The sequence below is a fragment of the Balaenoptera borealis genome (genome assembly GCF_965194805.1).
Source record: "Balaenoptera borealis genome assembly, chromosome: X".
Classification (NCBI taxonomy): Eukaryota; Metazoa; Chordata; class Mammalia; order Artiodactyla; family Balaenopteridae; genus Balaenoptera; species Balaenoptera borealis.
Window position 1 is genome coordinate 78,121,265 of NC_138881.1, and position 21,852 is coordinate 78,143,116.

General features: G+C 33.9%; 1 protein-coding gene across 2 annotated transcripts in view; it reads left to right on the forward strand.

Annotated features, from left to right (window-relative positions):
• Positions 1-21,852, forward strand: part of LOC309620613 (polyadenylate-binding protein 5) — a 40,117-nt gene that overhangs the window by 14,547 nt on the left and 3,718 nt on the right. For both annotated transcript variants that reach the window (XM_082377396.1, XM_082377397.1), the window contains exon 1: positions 1-21,462. This exon is cut by the window's left edge and continues 14,547 nt beyond it. The gene's annotated coding sequence lies outside the window, so the exon portion shown is untranslated. The remainder of the gene's footprint in view (positions 21,463-21,852) is intronic.

Sequence of the window (21,852 nt, forward strand, 5' to 3'; positions counted from 1 at the left end):
CTGTTGAGTTTTAGAATACTTTAGATATTCAAGATACAGTTTCTTGTCTCATATGTATATTGAAAATGCTTTCTCCCACTGTGTAACTTGTCTTTTCATCAGCTAGCAGGGTATTTTTTAGGGCAAACATTTTAAATGATGAAGTATACTCTGTGGATTTTTTTTCTTTTATGTATGGTGCTTTTGGTGCCAAATAATGAACTTTTCAATAAGTCATGTGCCAAAAGATTTCCTCCTATGTATTCTTTTAAAACTGTTATAGCTTTACATTTTACAATTTTTAATTTCATTATTTAATTTTTTATACAGTATATCCTTGAGTCTATCTTACATCCAGTAGTTTACACCTCCCACTAGCCCACCCCTATATTGTCCCTCGCCACAACTGGTAACCACTACTTTGTCCTCTATATCTGTGAGTCTGCTTCTTTTTTGTTATATTCACTACTGTTTTGTATTTTTTAGATTCCACATATAAGTGATATCATACAGTATTTGTCTTTCTCTGACTTCTTTCACTTAACATAATGCCCTCCAACTCTATCCATGTTGTTGCAAATGGCAAAATGTCATTCTTTTTTCATGGCTGAGTAGTATTCCATTGTATATATATATATATATATATATATATATACCACATCTTCTTTATGCATTCATCTGTTGATGGACACTTAGGTTGCTTCCATATCTTTGCAATTGTAAAAAATGCTGCTATGAATATTGGGGTGTATATTTCTTTTCAAATTAGTGTTTTTGCTGTTTTTGAATATATATCCAAGAGTGGAATTGCTGGGTCATATGGTAGTTCTATTTTTAGTTTTTTGAGAAACCTCCATACTGTTTTCCACAGTAGCTGCACCAATTTACATTCCCACCAACAGCATAGGAGGGTTCCTTTTTCTCCACATCCTTGGCAACTTTTGTTATTTGTGTTCTTTTTGATGATAGCCATTCTGATAGGTGTGAGGTGATATCTCATTGTGGTTTTGATTTGCATTTCCCTGATGATTAGTGATGTTGAGCATATTTTCATGTACCTGCTCTCCATATGCATGTCCTCATTGGGAAAATGTTTATTCAGGTCTTCTGCCCATTTTTTAAATTATTTTTGTTTTTGGCCACACCATGTGGCACATGGGATCTTAGTTCCCTGACCAGGGATCGAACTCGTGCCCCCTGCATTGGAAGCTTGGAGTCCTAACCACTGGACCACCAGGGAAGTCCCCTCTGCCTATTGTTTAATTGGGTTTCTTGCATCTTCTTTTTTTTTGATGTTGAATTGTGTGAGCTGTTTATATATGTTGGATATTAACCCCTTATTGGTCATATCATTACAAGCCAATATCACTGATGAACATAGGTGCAAAAATCCTCAACTAAATATTCGAAAATCAAATACAAGAGTACATTAAAAGGATTACACACCATGATCAAGTGGAATTTATGCCATGGATGCAAGGATCTTTCAACATACGCAAATCAATCAATGTGATACACCACATCAACAAATTGAAGAATAAAAACCACATGATGATCTAAATAGATGCAGAAAAAGCTTTTGACAAAATTCAACATTCATTTATGATAAAAATTCTCCAAAAAGTGGGCATAAAGAGAATATGCCTCAACATAATAAAGTCTGTGTATGACAAACACACAGCTAACATCATATGCAATGGTGAAAATCTGAAAGCATTTCCTCTAAGATCAGGAAAAAGACAAGGATGCCGACTCTCACCACTTTTATTCAACATAGTATTGGAATTCATAGGCACACCAATCAGACAAGAAAAACAAATGAAAAGAATCAAATTAGAAAGGAAAAAGTAAAACTGTCACTGTTTGCAGATGACATGGTATTATATATAGAAAATCCTAAAGACACTACCAGAAAACTACTGGAGCTCATCAGTGAATTCAGTAAAGTTGCAGGATACAAAATTAAGATACAGAAATCTGTTGCATTTCTATACACTAACAACAAAATAGCAAAAAGAGAAGTTAAGGAAACAATCCGATTTTCCATTGTATCAAAAAGAATAAAATACCTAGGAATAAACCTACCTTAGGAGGCAAAAGACCTGTGCTCCAAAAACTTTAAGACACTGATGAAAGAAATTAAAGATGACACAAACAGATGGAAAGATATACCATATTCATGAATTAGAGGAATTAATATTGTTAATATGACCCTACTACCCAAGGCAATCTACAGATTCAATGAAATCCCTCTCAAAACACCCATGGCATTTTTCAGAAAACTAGCATACATAATCTTAAAATTTGTATGGAAACACAAAACACCCTGAATAGCAAAAATACTCTTGAAAAAGGAGAACAGAGCTGGAGGAATCATGCTCCCTGACTTCAAACTACACTACAATGCTACAGAGATCAAAACAGTGTGGTACTGGCACAAAAACAGACACATTGATCAATGGAACAAAATAAAGAGCCCAGAAATAAACACACACACTTATGGTCAATTAATCTATGAGAAAGCAGGCAAGAATATACAAAACAGAAAAGACAATCTCTTCAATAAGTGGTGAAGAGAATACTGAACAGCATTCCCCCTAGCAATGAATGAGCTTTCTTCTTGCTCCACATCATCATCAGCATTTGATATTGTCAAATTTTGGATTTTAGCTATTCTAAAATGTATATATTTGTATCTCATTGTTTTAATTTGCAATAATATAACTTGAATCCATTTAGTGAATTAAAAGAGGAACTATGTTCTTTAGTTTCAACATATGACTTCAAGTACTTTATTATCCAGAATGATATCTAAAAGGAATTAAATAATTCCATGAAATTCAGAGTTATACTTTTATTGCAACAAAATATATTATAACTAGATTGAATAAAAACGGATTGTTATATTTGTATTTTATTCTGTTTCTCACATACTATTCTTCTGCAGTTATACATTTCACAAGAGATGACAGTTTAAACTGAGACATTAATTCAATGAAAATCACAAGGTTAAGACAGTTCTCCACATATCACAGAAATCTTGTAAATAATTGGTGACAACTAAAAATTAAACAAATTATACAAACAAAATTTAAAGTTGTGAGAATGGGTTTATAATATGCATATCAAAAGATGAAATTCAATATTGAAACACTAAATTACCAGCAGAAATGAACTATTATCCTCTGAATAGGCCATTTTATTTTAAAAGCAATGTTATATACACTATTCTTATTTTCTCATTCAGAAACAGATATAAACATCCCAGTATGTTCATATTATCCTAATGTTTATATTTGGTTCTTCACTAAGGTTTGAACTTGGAAATTAATTAGGGCCAATGGGATCTAAAGGAAATCTGCTGGGCAGGGGTTTGGTTTCTGAGAAAGTTTTTCTTTCATGATTAAGAGTGATAAACTAGAAGAATGTCCTGCTTTGTCCCATCCTGCTTCAAATATAGGCTATGAGAATGAGACTCCTGTAGTTTCCATTATAGGAATGTGAAGATGACATCTCAGTATTCTTGAACCACCTATCTCTGGTATTCCTACATGAGAGTAATAAAATTCTAGAGTTTAATCCCATTTTAGTCTGGTATTTTATTATTTGTAGCTGAAAGCATCTTAACTGATAGACCAGTTTTCCTACAACAACAACAACAAAATGCTATGGATATTGCCCTAATCCATTCAGGCTGCTATAATAGAAGTTCATAGACTAGGTGACTTCAAAAACAAATATTTATTTCTTACAGTTCTAGAGGCTGGAAGGCCAAGATTAAAACACCAAAAGATTCAGTGTTTGGTGAGGTGTTGCTTTTTCATTCATAGATGGCCATCTTTTTGCTGTGTTTTCACATGGCAGAAGGGGCAAGGGAGTATGCTGGGGTCTCTTTTATAAAGGCACTAATCCAATTCATGAGGGTTCTGACCTCATGGCCTAATCACTGCCCACAGGGCCCATCTCCAAATATCATCACATTGGAGTTTAGGTTTTGACATATGGGAATTTTTTTGCGGGGTGGGTGGTCTGTGGTAGCTGTCAATATGAGAAAAGGCAAGCAGTCAGGTAAATAACTAAAATTTACCAGTTTGATATTTGTTTTTATCTGTTTGTTTTTTATTGTTAGTTTTTCTCTTAATTAATCTTTTATTCTTACTGAAGATACAAGGATTAAAGATTTCTCCCAAGAACAAACATCATATAAGCTTACACTCATAGATAGCAGAAATTCCTGTTATCAGAATTACTAATATGTGAGCAGATAGACAAAAATTTCCAACAGAATTTTCCCACTTGAAAAGTTTATAAAGGGAACTTGCAATTTCCTATCCAGCACATAGTGAACTTGGAAGTCATCATTCCCATCCACACAAGAAGAAAAAAGCTGAACAAACTAAAAAAAACATAACTTTTCATTTTTCTAACTGAGAACAAAGATCACAGGACAAAACTATTGCCGCCAAAATTGGAGAGGAAGACAGGCAGAAACAGAGAATAACAGCTTATAATAGAAGAAGCCCATGAGCTGAAACCTCCATGTTATCCAGTCCAAGGTAGGAAAATCTAAAATGTAATTGAGAAATTGCTGGAAGTTCAGTGTGGACAAATTTGAGATTTAAAAACTCCAGGTTGGGGAGGCAGTCTTAGAGATGTTTCCACATATTTTTTAAGTTTTATTCTAAGAGATATACTTGGTTTTCAGTGAAGATTAGACAAAAATGTCTTGGTGTTTCCAGCAGGGGTAGGGGGAAGTAGCCATTTGGAAATGCACTCAGAGCATTCAGTATTTTTTAGCAAGGCCTAGCCTCAAAAGAAACTATTTTATCAGAGACTAATTAACAAGGTTTAACCAGAATCTAACCAACTTGGGGGAAGGGATATACCCAACTCCAGCCTTCTCTAGTTTTCTATCACTTAAGGGATGGAGAGAGATGAAAAGCACTTACAAAGGCCACACTCCAGGGGAACAGGCTAACTAAAAGGCTGAAACCTAATAATAGGACAATAAAATACTTCCCTTCCCCCAACACCTAAGAATACATCAATAAAGACTTATGTACCACAGTTACATTTACCCAGTACATCATGTCTGCCTTTCTACAAAAAAAAAAAAAAAAAAAAAAAAAAAATTACAAGGTATACTGAAAGGTTAAAAAACAAACAAACAAACAAACACAGTTCGAAGAGACAGAGCAAGCATCAGAATCAGACTCAGATATGACATGGACTTTGGAATTATCTGATAAGAAATTTAAAAGGACTATCTATGATCAATGTGCTAAGGACTCTAATGTGAGAAGTAGACAACATGTAAGAACAAATTCATAATGTAAGCAGAGAGATGGAAATTCGAAGAAACAATAAAAAAGAAGTGTTAGAAATCAAAAACACTGTAACAGAAATGTTTTGATGGGCTCATTAATAGACAAAGAATCAATGAACTAGAAGATATGTCAATACAAACTTCACACACTGAAATGCAAAACAGCAACAAAAATAGAATAGAGTTTCCAAGAAGTGTGGGAAAACTACAAAAGCTGTAACACATGTGTAATGATAATACCAGAAAGAGAAGAAAAATTAAAAAAAAAAAACATATCTGAAACAGTAATGACTTAAAATTTTTCAGGATTAATGTCAGACACAAAACCACAGACCCAGGAAGCTCAGAGAACACTAAGCAGGACAAATAGGACAAATACTAAGAAATCTATACCTAGGTATATCTTATTCAAACTGCAGAAAATCAAAGACAATGGAAAAAACTTTGAAAGAAGCCAGAGGGGGAAAAAAAACACCTTACCTAGAGAAAAACAATAGATGAATTACATTGGACTTCTCTTCAGAAACTATGAAAACAGGGAAAGAGTGCAGTGAAATATTTAAACTGTTGAAAAGAAAAATACAACCTAGAAGTGTGTATCCAGTAAAATTATTCTCCAAAAGTGAAGGAGAAATAAAGACTTTCTCAGAAAAACAAAAATGGAGAGTTGTCTCCAGTAGATCCACCTTGTAAGAAAGGTTAAAAGAAGTTCTTCAGAGAGAAGTAAAATTCTGTAGGTCAGAAACTCAGACCTATATACATGAAAAGAAGAGTATTAAGGAAGGAATAAATAAAGGTAAAACAAATTTTTATTTTTCATTCTTACTGATCTAGCAGATAACGTTTTGTTCAAAATAGTAATAGCAACAACATATATTATGATTATAACTTATGGATAAGTGAAATAATGACTGCAATGATAGAAGAAATGGGAGGGAAGAATTATGAATACTCTGTCATGATGTATTTGCACTACTTGTGATGCAGTATGGTGTTATTTGAAAGTGAACCTGGATTTGTTGTAAATGCATATTGCAATCCACAGGGCAATCACTAAATAAAGTTTTAAAATAAGAAGTATAATTGATATGCTAAAAAGGAAAGAAAATAAAATCATATAAAATGCTTAAATAAAGCAAGAGAAGGCATGGGACTTCCCTGGTGGTCCATTGGTTAAGACTCCACGCTCCCAACGCAGGAGGCCAGATTCAGTCCCTGGTCAGGGAACTAGATCCTGTATGCCACAACTAAGCATCTGCATGCTGCAACTAAAAGATCCCGCATGCCACAACTAAAGATCCCACATGCCACAATGAAGATCCTGCAGACGTGGCAACAAAGATCCCATGTGCCACAACTAAGACCCAGTGCAGCCAAATAAATAAAAAAAAAAAAAAAGAGAGAGAGAAGGCAGAAAAAAAAGTGGAAGACAAAAGTAGAAACAACAAAAACAATGAGTAGAAAACAGTAAAAAATGTGATAGATAAGAATTAACTATATCAATAATCACTTTAAATATCAATGATCTAAATATATTGATTAAAAGACAGAGATAGAGTGTATTGAAACCCAAGACCCAACTGTAAATTGTCTACAAGGAACCCACTTTGAATATAAAGGCACTTATAGATTAAAAGTAAAGAGATAGAGAAAGATATAACATGTTAACACTAACCACAAGGAAGTAATAGTAGCTATATTAATTTCAGACAAATTCAGGGCAAGGGAAATTATCAGGAATAAAAGAGCAATTGACAGTGATAAAGGGGTCAATTATCCAAGAAGACATAGCAATCTTTAATGTGTATGTACCTAAAAACCAAGTATGAAAATACTTGAGAAAAAAAGTGATGGAACTGCAAGGAGAAATAGACAAATTAATTATTATATTGGAAGTTAAATACCCCTTTGTCAGTAATGGACAGTACCAGCATGAAGAACATCAGTAAAGACATAGTTGAACTCAACAATATGATCAATCAATTGAATGTAATTGACATTTATAGAATACCTCACCCAGCAACAGCAGAATACACATTCTCCTCAACTCACATTGAACACTTACCAAGGTAGATCATATTTTAGGCCACAAAACATACCTTATCAAATCAAATAGAGTAGAAATCATACAATGTATGCACATACTCCAATGGGATTCAACTTGAAATAAAAAACAAAAAGATATCTAGAAAACCACAAAATACTTAGAGATTAAACAACACCTAAATGACAAGCTAGTCAAAGAAGAAGACTCAGGAGAAATTAAAATGAAAATATAACATAAAAATTTGAAATGCAGTGGAAGCAATGTTTAGAAGGAAATTTACAGCATTGAATACATATATTAGAAAAGAAGAAAGTTATAAAATCAATAATCTAATCTTCTACGTTAAGAAACTAGAAAAAAAGAGAAAATTAAATCCAAAGTAAGCAGAATAAAACAAATAATAGAAATTAGAGTAGAAATCAATGATTGAAAACAGGAAATCAATAGACAAAAAAACAGAGAAGACACAAGTTACTAACATCAGAAATGAAAGAAGGTACATTACTACAGATACCATGAATATTAAAAGGATAATAAAAATATTATGAACAACTCCATGCTCACAAATTTGATAACTTAGATGAAATGGACCAACTCCTTGACAGACACAATCTGTCAAAACTATTTCAAGAAGAAATAGACAATTTGAATAAGCCTATATCTATTTAAAATGTTGACTCAATAATTAATAACCTTCCAAAACTGAGAGCACCAGTCCCAGATGGGTTCACTGGTGAACTCTACCAAATGTTTAAAGAAGAAATTATCCCAATTTCTGCAATTACTTTCAGAAAATAAAAACAGAGGAAGCACGTCATACTCATACTATAAGGCCAGCATTATCCTAATACCAAAGCTAGGTAAAGGCATTGCAACAAAGGAAAACTACAAACCAATGTCACTCATGATCATAAAAGCAAAACCCACAACAAAACATTAACAAATTAAATCCAACATTGTATGAAGAGAATTATACAATTCCAAGTATGTAACCCTGGTTCAACATTTGAAAATCAATTAATATAACCCATCACATCAACTGACTATAGAAGAAAAATCACATGATTATATCAATAAATACAGAAAAGGCACTTGATAAAATCTAAAACTATTCATGATAAAATCACTCAACAAGCTAAGAATAGAAGAGAACTTCCTCAACCTGGTAAAGAACATTTACAAAAACCAACAAATAACATCATACTTACTGATGAGAAACTGTTCTTCCCCACTAATGCTGGGAAGAAGGCAAGAATGTCCCATAACACTGCTCTACTATTCATTATCATACCAAAAGCCCTAGCTAATGCAATAAGAAAAGAAAATATAACATACATAAATTGGGAAGGAAGAAATTAAACTGTCTATGTTCATAGATGACATGACTGTCAGTGTAGAAAATCTGAAAGAATTGTCAAAAAAAAAGAAAAAAAAAAAAAACTCCTGGATCTAATTAGTGGTTAAGCAAGGTTTCAGGATACAAGATTAGTGCACAAAAGTCAATTGCTTTCCTATGTACAAGAAATAGACAATTAGAGTTCAAAATTAAAAAAACACAGTAATATTTACATTATCACCAAGTGAATGAAATACTTAGGTATGAATCTGACAAACTCTGTGCAAGATCCAGATGAGGAAACCTACAAAACTCTGATGAAAGTAATCAAAGAACTAAATAAATGGAGAGATATTCCGTGTTCATGAATAGGAAAAAATATTGGAAGATGTCAGTTCTTCCCAACTTAATATATAGATTCAGCACAATCCTAAAGTTCCAGCAAGTTATTTTGTGCATATAGGCAAACAGATTCTAAAGTTTATATGGAGAAGCAAAAGACCCAGTATGCCAGCATAATATTGAAGGAGATGAACAAAGTCAGAAAACTGACACTCCCCCAACTTCAAAACTTACATTAAAGCTATAGTAATCAAGACAGTGTCATACTGGCAAAAGATTAGACAAATAGATCAATGGAACAGAATAGAGAGTTCAGTCATAGATCCAGATATAGTCAACTGATCTTTGACAAAAGAGCACAGGCAAGGATAGTCTTTTCAACAAATGATGCTAGACACAGAACTTACACCCTTCACAAAAATTAATTCATAATGGATCATAGACATGAATGGAAAATGCAAAACTATAAAACTCCTATAGAAAACATAGGAGAAAATCTAGATAGCCTTGAGATTGGCAATGACAAAGATCTGATTCTTTTAAGAAAATAATGGTTAAGTTGGAATTCATTAAAATGTTTCTAAAAAGTCTTCTCTACAAAAGACACTGTGAAAAGAATGAGAGGACAAGCCACAGACTGGGAGAAAATATTTGTAAAAGATATGTCTGATAAAGAACTATTATCTCAAATGTACAAAGAATTCTTAAAACTCAACAAATAAAAAAAGCAATAACCCAGTTAAAAATGGGAAAAAAACTTTTCAATTATTTTTCAATTATTTTATCTGGGTATTTCACTTCTAAATACCCAGAAGTGGAATTGGTGGATCATATGGTAGTTCTTTTTTTAATTTTTTGAAGAACCTCCATACAGTTTTACATTTTGCATTCCCACCAACAGCGTGCAAGTGTTCCAATTTCTCCACATTAGTTCCAACACTTGTGCTTTGTTTCTTGATAATAACCCTCCTGACAAGTGTGAGGCTATATCTCATTATGGTTCTGTTTTGCATTTCCCTAAAGATTAGCAATGTTGAGCATTTTTTCATATACCTGTTAGCCATTTGTATGTCTTTTCTGGAGAAATATCTATTCAAGTCCTTTGCACATTTTTTAATCAGGTCATTAGTTTTGTTTTTACTTTTCTTTTGTAGGAGTTCTTTACATATTTTGGAGATTAACCCCTTATTAGGTATATGATTTGCAAATATTTTCTCTCATCTGGAAGAGATAGCACTCCCATGCTCACTGCAGCACTATTCACAACAACCAATATGTATAAAAACCTAGTCCATCAACAGATGAATAAAGAAAAAGTAGCATATGCATACAATGGCATACTACTCAGCCTTTAAGAAAAAGAAGGAAATTTGCAATATGTGACGAGTGACGACATGAATGAACCTTGAGGACATTATGCTAAGTGAAATAAGCCAAATGTAGAAAGATAAATACTGCATTATTCCACTTTTACGAGGTAGCTAAAATAGTTCAATTCATAGAATTAAAGAGTAGAATAATGGTTTCCAGAGGCCAGGGAGAGAGGGAAATGGGGAGTTACTTATCAACAGGCATAAAATTTCAGTCAAGCAAGAATATGCTCTAGAGATCTGCTGTATAACATTGCAGTCAATAATAATATACTGTAAGCTTAAAAGTTTGTTAAGATAGTTCACATATTAAGTGTACTTTCCACAATAAAAAATTTTTTAGAAAAAAATGGGTGAAAAATCTGAATAGGCATCTCAGCAAAGATGATATACAGATGGAAAATATGCATAAAAAGGTAATCAGCATATGTCATTTGAGAATTGCAAATTAAAATAATGAGATACCACTATACACCTATTAGAATGATGAAAATTCAAAACATGGACAAATACAAATGCTGACAAGGATGTGGAGCAACAGGAACTATCATTCATTTCTGACGGGAATGCAAAATGGTAAAGCAATTTTGGAAGACAATTTGGCAGTTTCTTACAAAATGAAACATATTGTTAGCATAGAATCCAGCAACTGTGCTCCTTGACATATATCCAAATGAAGTGAAAATTTACATCCACACAAAAACCTACACAAAGATATAGCATCTTTATTCATAATTTGTAAAACTTGGAACAACCAAGATGTCCTTCAGTAGGTATTTGGATAAATAAACTGTAGTACAGCTAGACAATGGAGTATTACTGTCAGCACTATAAAAGAAATGAGCTTTCAAGGCATGGAAAGACATGGAAGAACCTTAAATATATATTACTAAGTAAAAGAAGACTGTCTGAAAAGACTACATCCTCTATGATTCTGTCTATATGACATTCTGGTAAAGACAAAAGTATGGAGACAGTAGAAAGACCAGTGATTGTCAGGGTATAGGGAAGAGGACAGGATATATAGGCAAAGCACAGAGGATTTTTAGGACAATAAAACTATTTTCAATGAAATTGTAATGGCAGATTAGTAATATTACACATTTGCCAAACCCATAGAATGTACACCACCAAAGGTGAACCCTAATGTAAACTATGGACTTTGGGTGATAATGATGTGTCAATGTTGGTTCATAAATTGTTACAAATGTACCACACTGGTGCAGTATATTGATGTGGGAGGCTGTGTTTGGAGTGAGCTACAGTGTATGTGAGTACTCTGCATTTTCCACACAATTTTTCTGTGAGTCTAAAACTATTCTAAAAATTAAGGTAACTAGCTGCTATCTTGTGCCATGATAGACTGATTGCCAAGGCAACAATCACATTTCAATAAGGTGGAAAGATTTATGTTTTTGTCAAGTCCCTGAGTGTCAGGGGAACAATGAAGATAGGTCTTGGGAAAGTGTCTGATATCATTTGTGAGGGTGGGATAATATAATTTATAGTTAGCCACTAAAACCAACTTTCCCCACCTCATAATTTCCTTAAAAGCCCACAAAATATTTGTTTACTAGAAACCTACTTTGGAATACAATTCAATGTTGGAGTAAATAGTATGAGTTGATAAAAATAAAAGTAAAATTATTTAGTTTTCAATTTTTCAGACATGAGTTTCCATTAATATTAGTTTACCCACATCCTGTCATTACAGAAAAAGTGGGTTTATGTTTTCTTTACAGAAAGCAAAAAGTGTTGCCATTCATTGTCTTTATATTTCCAACCAAAAGGATACATGTCCCTTAGAGCAGAAGAAGTTGTGTTATATTGCTGGTTTGTCTTCCTTCCTCTCTCAGTCCTCAAAAATTAACCTTACACCTTTATTAAGATCAGCATTTCAGTCTGTTTTGCAAATAATCTCCCTTTTCTAGATCTAAAGTCTCCTGGTGTAAAGGTATCACATAATATGAAAAGCAATATGTGTAGTATACAGTATACATTTTCAAGTTCACAGTTGTATGACAACAGCTTCTAGCAAACAAGAGGGTGAATCCAAAAACATACTTAGATGAGGTTAAAATACTCAGAGTTGAAAATAATGTTTCTTCAAGATGAGTATACATTCAGGCTTTATAATAATCCTTGATCCTTGATATTATATCAGGGCCAAAACTTTCTTGTGGGTCAGAGGAGAATGGTTACTCTTCCTGCTTCGTAACCATACTGTAGCAAGATTTGGAAAATTATAACTTCTTTTAAAATATAGCTATTTTTTAAAATTCTACACTAAAGGAAGAAATAATTAATAACACATTCAAAGTATCTGGGATCCCATAAAGGCTTATTTTGCATGCCAAATCTGATGACTAGTAGTAGCTGCCTGTAGCACTTTGCTTACAAATATGATGAAACCAGGTCCAGGCTCAGTGGTATGATTGATTAGTCTTGTTTCTCTTGGCTGTAAGAGGGCACACACCCTAAATATGTGTTGACCCTGTATAAATCTTTTCAATTCAATTCAATCTCAGTCATTTCAATTTAATTCAAATGAACAAGAAGAGAAAAGTAATTTTTTTCAGTATAAAATTTAAAAGTCATTCCCCAGGATCATATACTTCATCCAGAAAAGAAGTCCAAGGACCCATATATAAGAGAGAGCTTGGTCAAAAGATAAAAGAGATTGGAAAATAGTTAAAAGAGGAGAAGAAAGATGTTTAAATGGGCCAAAATGGAGTAGGCAATCTTGAAAAAATTTAATTAAGCTAGGCCTTGAAGAAGTGTTTTTAAAGGCAGAGAGAAGGGAATAATAAGTGTAAAGAAATGGAAAACGAATAAGTAAATGCTAGATGCTATTTTCTTTTTAGACCTTTCTGAGGTTGCCTAAGTAGAAACAATTAAGTTCAAAAGTGAATATTCCAGAGGCTTCTTCTTTTGTTTTGTTTTGTTTGTTTTGCTTTTTGTTTTTTACATCTCCAGTTATGTTTCCACATGTAGTAACTGTACAGTACTTACAATTAGAGTAGATGTAATGATTCAGTAATACAAAGACACATACTGAGTACATTTCTCTTTATGTCCTAAATCAGGAATCACCACTTCAGCATGACCAACAAAATGAGGAAGAGGGAGAGGGAAAGGAGGAGGGAGAGAGGGAAGGGGTCATACAAAATATACAGAAAAAATGTTCAAAAAGAGCATCTATGAAAATGAATAAGTAGACATCATAAAGTAATTTTAAACATTTTAATTCCTATTTCCTTGTGGCAATTATTCATATAATTTTTATTTTCTTTTACCTTCTCTGCAACCCTTCTAAGGGTTTGTGGAAAAGTCTAATAGAGGTAGCCTATTTAATGCTTGACCTGTATTTTCCATGGCTAGTAAACTATACTAAGAACATAATCAATTCTAAACATATACTGGTTTCAATATGACCACATCCTTTCTCAGTCAGCTGCTATTCTGGGAAGCTGAAATGACTTATTATCTGAGACCTATAGAGCTCATTCAGTGTAATAATTTCTCATTACATCTATCAACATAAATTTCATTTAAACATCTTATAAGTTTGTAAAATAAATGCTCATTTGAAAATGCTTATGAAGGTCCTTTTTATTTTAAGATAGGCTGTGCTAGTCTGCATTCCACTATTAACTGCTATCACAACACCCAGTTTAGTATTTCCCATATGGGTTTTGTCACAAATTGGAATTAATTTATTTGTTTTGTTTATTTTTTATTTGTCTATGATATTCCCCCCTCCAGATCGTAAAAACTACAATGTATAGTAGGGACCGTGTGTATCTCGTTCAACATTCTATCCCCAGTGCCAAAGTGTCTGGCACCTAGGGGACCCTCAAAAACTACATTTTACTTAAGTAAACGGCTAAACCACAAACAGACCTTAAAATGTATCTAGATACCATCATACATCAAATGTCTTGAAAATTGGATAACTTCTTGAAACAGTTATGTGAAGAAAAATAAATGTCTTGGTGGGCGGGGAAGGGGGAGAATTGAAGCAAACATAAAATGCATAGAATTGAAGTGCAGAGCTCACTTAAGTTGATGAATAATGTATCCAAACATTCTAAAGGTCATTTCAATATTATTGGAGCCACAAATAGGTAAATAAATTAACCAAGAGAAATGTCCCCTCATTATTAATGAATGATTTTTAGTCTTAGTAGTAAATCAGTTTTAAGAATGTTTCAGCAGCCAAAGTCTAGCATTAAGACTTAAATATATTATAAAAATAAATAAGAATAATTAGAGTCACAAGCAGGATTCTGTAGTTAACAGTAACAACCCCAGGACCCCTTATATCCTTTGAAATTTTGTGGTAGGTTTATTCCCTCTATCTAAATGTAAATATTTAAAAGAGGACTCTATTTCTAATGGAAATGTGCTAGAGCTTAGGTGTTGCTCCAAGCCAGTGAATAATTATTTTGATTACACTGTAAATCAAAAAGTAAGCATTACTGATGACTCTTTATTGAGGTAAATCAAAGTAATTAGATTGTGTATTTTCTCTCCAGATCAGATGAATTATTTTACTTTAAACCTTGGAGTTTCTGCAAGTTTTTACGCTGTCAGATACTAGCTTGTCATTTAGACTCTCTGATATTGCACAGGAATTAAATTTAAAGCACACAATAAAGAATTAAATGTATAATTTTAATAAAATAATGATGGAAATAGTCATAACTTTTTTATAGAGGTATTAATATTTGTTATTCCACCTCACCCAAAAAGAGGAATATATGGAAAGAAAATTCTATAATGAAAGAATCTTATCTTTAAGAGTGTATTTGATAGACATTTCTCCAAAGAAGACATACAGATGGCCAACAAACACATGAAAAGATGATCAACATCACTAATTATCAGAGAAATGTAAATCAAAACTACCATGAGGTATCACCTCACACCAGTCAGAATGGCCATCATCAAAAAATCTACGAACAATAAATGCTGGAGAGGGTGTGGAGAAAAGGGAACCCTCCTATGCTGTTGGTGAGAATGTAAATTGGTACAGCCACTATGGAGAACAGTAAGGATGTTCCTTAAAAAACTAAAAATAGAGCTACCATATGACCCAGCAATCCCACATATATCCAGAGAAAACCATAATTCAAAAGGGTGCATGCACCCTGATGTTCATTGAAGCACTATTTACAATAGCCAGGACATGGAAGCAACCTAAATGTCCATTGACAGAGGAATGGATAAAGAAGATGTGGTACATATATGCAATGGAATATTACTCAGCCACAAAAAGGAAAGAAATAGTACCATTTGCAGAGATATGGATGGACCTAGAGATTGTCATGCAGAGTGAAGTAAGTCAGAAAGAGAAAAATAAATATCGTATAAAATCTCTTATATGTGGAATCTAGAAAAATGATACAGTTGAACTTATTTGCAAAGCAGAAATAGAGTCAAAGATGTATAGAAGAAACTTATGGTTACCAAGGGGGGCGGGTGGGATGAATTGGGAGATTGGAATTGACATTTATACACTACTATGTATAAAGTAGATAACTAATGAGAACCTACTGTATAGCACAGGGAACTCTACTCAATGCTCTGTGGTAACCTAAATAGGAAGGAAATCTAAAAAAGAGTGGATATATGTATATGTATAACTGATTCACTTTGCTGTACAGCAGAAACTAACACAACATTGTAAAGCAACTATACTCCAATAAAAATTAATAAAAATTAATTAATTAATTAAAAAATCCATGATGCAAAAAAAAAGAGTGTATTTGAAATCGTGGCAAAGGAGATTAAAGACGAAATGGAAAATACAGGTATTTCATCTTGTAAATCTAATGTCCACTTAATATAACTCCGCTGTATGTATCAAAGCATGAATATAATGATAGATTTCAAAACAAAATGGGCATACAGTTCCTGTTACCTATTATGAAGATGAATATGAATGAACAAGCAGTATACAGAAGGCGTCCCGATAGCTTTCACAGGGATTATATGAGTACTTAGTGTGCCTATAGCCACAACACAGGGATTTGGGGATGGGAAGTGTTTTAAAAGAAAGAAACTCTATGATCCTCCCATTGATAAAGATTAAACAATAATGTATTATTTTACATTTGAACTTTTAGGTTAGAAAAGATAAGCAGAGTATTTTCCTCAATCATCTCTTTGTTTAAATATTCAGTTTTCCTTATCTGTGAAGAACTGTTCTCCATGTTTTACATTTTCTGAACAGTTTGTCCAGAAGGAAAGGGAAAAAGTGCAAGATTTCATGGTCAGTATCTGGAATATGTTTTATTTTGTTTTGACATTTTAAACCAGAAGTCTTTAATTTTCTTCCCATCACATATCCCCTTCGAAATCCTTATTATGTAACACTTAACCCTGCTCCTGCAATCTGCCTACACCCACAGATACACACAACTGAGACAATTATATCCAAGTTCTACCAGCAAATGGACTGACCATCAATCTATAACTTTATTCTGGTTTGAAAACATGAGTTAGGCTTATGAGAAGTCTCTCTTGGAGACAATTTTATAAAAGTGATTTAAGGAGCTTTTTATGGTTGAGAATAGTATGAATAGCATTAGCACTACATGTATTTTCTTAAAGATTATATAATACTACTCAACTATAAAATCACCTGTGCCTGTTTTTTGTTTTTAAATAACGTATGTGTAATCTTTCTGTAATCTGTTCTATGGCAATTATTCTTCCACTTTTCCTTTGGATCAAATTTGGTAATTCCTATTTTGCTAGGAGTTAGCCATTTCCTCTAAATTTTTATGTTGTTGGTAAAATAAGTAAATTGTGTCATCATTTTTGACATAATTCTGACAGTATATATTAACATTTAATAATTCACATACCATCTAAGTGTATGATACACACTTCTGAGAATCTAGTTAATAGAAATGAGTAATAATATATAAAAGTATGTGAATAAGGACGTTTATTATAGCATTGTGTGTTGTGACAATAAAATAACTAAAAGCAGCTTTAATGCCCAACAATAAAGAAATGGCTTAACATATTTTGTGTCATCTAAAAGCATAGATCAATGGGTACAGAGTTTCAGTTTGGCAAGATGAAGAGCTCTGGAGATAGTGATGTCGCTTGCATGACAATGTGATGACAATGAGAGTGTACTTAAAGCCATGGAATTGTTCACTTAAAAACCATTAGGACGGTAAATTTGATGTATATTTTCCCATCATTAAAAAATGAAAATAAAAATAAAGCATAAAGTTTACATTTTTAAACAATTATTATTTTATTTATTGTTCTAGGTCAAGTGAAATGACTATAACTCAGGATTTTTAATCAAAGAATGTGGTGTGTGTGTGTGTGTGTGTGTGTGTTTTCCCTGTATGAGGCATATGTTCAGTAAACAAACCCTAGTAAGGAGAGATTTGTCTGAGACTATCTGTCAATTGGGTGATACCCCTACCATATTTTAATGCATAATAAGATAAAATACTTTGCCTCTACATCATATGCAAAACTCTAAACAGACTGGATTTTGAATGCATAGCAATTGCATAAATATACATTGTAATATTCCATGGGTTCATTTTAAACTAATAGCATCTAATTAAAAGAGAACCCTAAGGAGACACCTAACTAAACCTAAATATATATGAAGTTGTTATATTATTTTTATTTGTTTTTAATATTCAGATTTATCCACAGTTGAATGCATGACTTTTTAATTCAACAGGGATTCAGTTAATGAGAGAAATGAAAAAAGAAAAAAATGTTAAAATTTTGTAAAAGAATCTTTCTTAATTTCCAACAAACCACCTAGGGTTATAAATGTATGAATTATAGCTACAGCCTTTGAATAAATATCTAAACTATAGTTTTATAATTTAAAATATTGAAATTTTGGTTATATGTTGAAAAATGAGATATTCTGGTTTATTGACAATTTAGCATAAATCCCGTTCCATTGTATATTCTGTTGAAACTTTTTCCACTTTTGGTTACTTTCTCATTTCAGTAAGTACATTCTAATAAACACAATTTAATCTTTCTTTGATAATAAATCTTATCAAAATGCCTTCAGGATTATCATCCAGAGCATAAATACTCACGGAGAAGTATAAAATTTTGGAAATAGAGACAAAGAATTGCTACTGGCTCCAAAACTTACTACTACATGTTTAACGCCAAATTGGTTTTTTGGCAATTTTCCTCTTTTTGTCTAAAAAACATGAGCCAAGTTCTAGGTAATGAAGGTTTTACTTTGTTCAACCATCCCAGACTTCATTCAAGAGAGCAGCAAGTTTACTTTCATTGTGAAGTCCCAGCACCTTGCACAACTCAGACTTTTCACTGGAAACAGGATCAAGTGCCTGTTAAGACAAAGCTGAAAAACATAAATTTCCAACTCTCCTCTTCTGCTCATGCTCACAAATTTCTACCAACTGTAAATAACAATGTGTGGTAGGTTGCACTTAGAATACCAGTTGTCCAGGATTCTTTGCTCATGCAAAATGTTTCTCAGATTTAGGAAGACTCAGATATGCTTCAACCAACTGCCTTAGGAATCTGGGTGGGGATTTTTAATGGATTTAATATATGAATCAGATTTACATAGACTATAAACTTACCTTGAATATATAATAAAAATGACAGAGAAATGTCCCACATCTGATTTTTATTCCAGAGACAATTCTCAATGTAAATATTAAAATGATTAAACAAATTATAGATGAAACTCTTTCCCTTTTTTCCATAAACTTCTGCTTAGCAGAGGGAACTCTACTAAAATTAATTTATTTCACAGCAGTTCTAAATTTCTGATTTTTGATCTGATAAAATGTTCACTATAGTTTAGAATGTTTATACTGTAATGACCCCAAAATGGCTGGCAAGTGTAGAGTGGAGGTTATTTTGAAATAATTATTATTATTTTTAAAAGTATTTCCAATTTATTTACTTTTGGCTGAGTTGAGTCTTCGTTGCGGCATGCAGGCTTTCTCTAGTTGTGGCAAGTGGGGGCTACTCTTCGTTGCAGTGCGCAGGCTTCTCATTGCGGTGACTTCTCTTGTTCCGGAGCACAGGCTCTAGGCATGTGGGCTTCAGTAGGTGTGGCATGCAGGCTCAGTAGTTATGGCACACGGGCCTAGTTGCTCCATGGCATGTGGGATCTTCCCGGACCAGGGCTCGAACCCATGTTCCCTGCATTGGCAGGTTAATTCTTAACCACTGCACCACCAGGGAATTCCCGAAAATAATTATTTTTAGCAACCCAATTCCATCTATAATATTAGAGAAAATATATACAAATGAATTGGAATATGGACAGCATTTAGGTGGTTACATAAATAAAATATTAATTTGATTTAGTGATAATATTGTGGTAATTATTCTCTTGGATTTATGTTGTTATTTTAATATAGTATTTTCAGTAAAGTAATACTTTTAAATCAGAAAAATAAAAACAAAAGCTCTGGCCCATTGTCAATTAAGTTTATGAGGAAAGATGTTTATAAAGGTTATGTTCAAAGTACAATAAAGTAAGCACGTGTTCACAAGTGTTTCTACATGTTGGTCAATGTGGTGATATTTTAAGACCGGTTTTTATTAGTCTATCTCTATAACATTTTTTAATTTGTATTTGCTTTTTCTCACATAGTCTCCATGTCTTAGCTAAGCAAGAACCCTTGAGGAGAAAATTACAAAATAATTGAGTAAATAATGAGGGTAAATTGTCATCTCTAGTCAACTATACCGTCTAACAGAAACTGTAGAAAATGAAGCAACACATGAATTTAGCCTGTTATTCTAAGAATTTAAGACAACACCCTTTGGGGTGATGTCCTTCTCTTGCATTCCTTTTTTGCCAGGATCTTTTCCAGCCTAACAGTACTGACATATGTTTTGTTCGGATTTTCTTTTTGAGGGGAGGGCTTGTGGAAGGGGCTGGTTGAGTTATGTGTTACAGACACTGATGATTTTCCGAAGACGGGGTAACATTCCTCTTCAAAACAGTTTACTACAAACTCTAAAGAGAGATCTTGGGAAACCTCTGAGCTGTGTCTAATCTTATAGCATTGTTCCCTGCAATGGTTTAAAGTTGACAATTCAAGTTGAAATTAGCAATTAATTGTGTAAAGTGCCTATATCTTTACATGTTTATTTCATCTTCAAACATTATATATTTTGCATTGATTCTGCAGCTTTTACTCTTTAACTAAGATTTTGCAATTTGTGATTATGGAGGCAGCACATCTTCAACGTTTTCTGGCACTAAGTACCATTAAAAGCCATTTTATGGCTCTCCAATCATTAAAACCTTAGTATTACTGGAGCAGCGAAAAGAACTCTGCCTATTACCTGGGGATAATGCTACCATTATGTTGAAGTTCAATGGAGTAAAAATAAAGGCCAACTACAATATGGGCCTGTGTTTTATTTGACCCTGTGATCATTTAGCACTGAACTGGGAGTCCAGTACAGCTGTCAACTGACTTTCCAATGCACTCAGGAAAGTATGCAACCTATACGCTATTTCCTAAGCAGAAACGATTTAGGGAATTCGTTTAAAAAAAAACAAAAAAAAAATATGAGAGTCCCTCTGCCTAGGTCGTCACCTCCTTTGATTTTGGGGTCAGTAGCCTAAAGGTAATATTTTAAATAATAAATAAAATTTCAAAAATAAGAAATGAAAAATCTAGAAATCATTTAAATATTTTTCTTTCGTTCGTTCTTTTTTCTTTTTCTTTTCTTTTCTTTTTTTTTTTAACATCTTGGCACAGAGCAAGCGGGAAGTTACTTAGCAAGGTTCCGGGTTTCCTTGCGCCCCGCCCGCTCGCCCTACCACAGCTAGAAGCTTTTAGTCCCTGGGTCGGTCTGTCCTGCAGGGCGCAATCCCTGTCCATCGGTCTGCGCTCTGCCCGCCCGCCGCGCATCTGCCCTTCTCTCCTGACTCCGCCCCGCATCTGTCCGGAACCTCCTCGCGTCTGAGCTGACCCAGTGCGCGTCTGCCAGTCAGTCCCTCCGGACCCGCCGCGAGTCTCAGGCTGCCGAAATCTCCGCGCGTCACTCGGTCCGTACCCAGTGGGCATCTTGGGTATCTGGGCGGTCTCCGGTCCCCCGCGCGTGTGTCTGTCTGTCTGTCTCTCTGTCCGATCCGCCGCCTGCAGCCTGCCTGCCCGGCCGCAGCGCACCAAGTGTCCAGTCTGCCCTTTCGCTGACGCTGAGTGTGTGTAGCGCGGCCTTAGTGAGCGCGAGCCCTTCTGAGACCGGCCAGGCAGCCGGCGGAGGAATACACGTTCGGCCTCTGCCCTTGTTGATATCATTTTAAGCCCGCACGAGCTTGAGGCCTATATTTATGCAGAAAACGGGTCGTGAGGCCTCTGTCGGCAAGGCTAGATGTGGGGAGCCAGCCAGCTGCTTGATGATTTCTTACAATTTAACGGGGAAAGGGACATTTCTT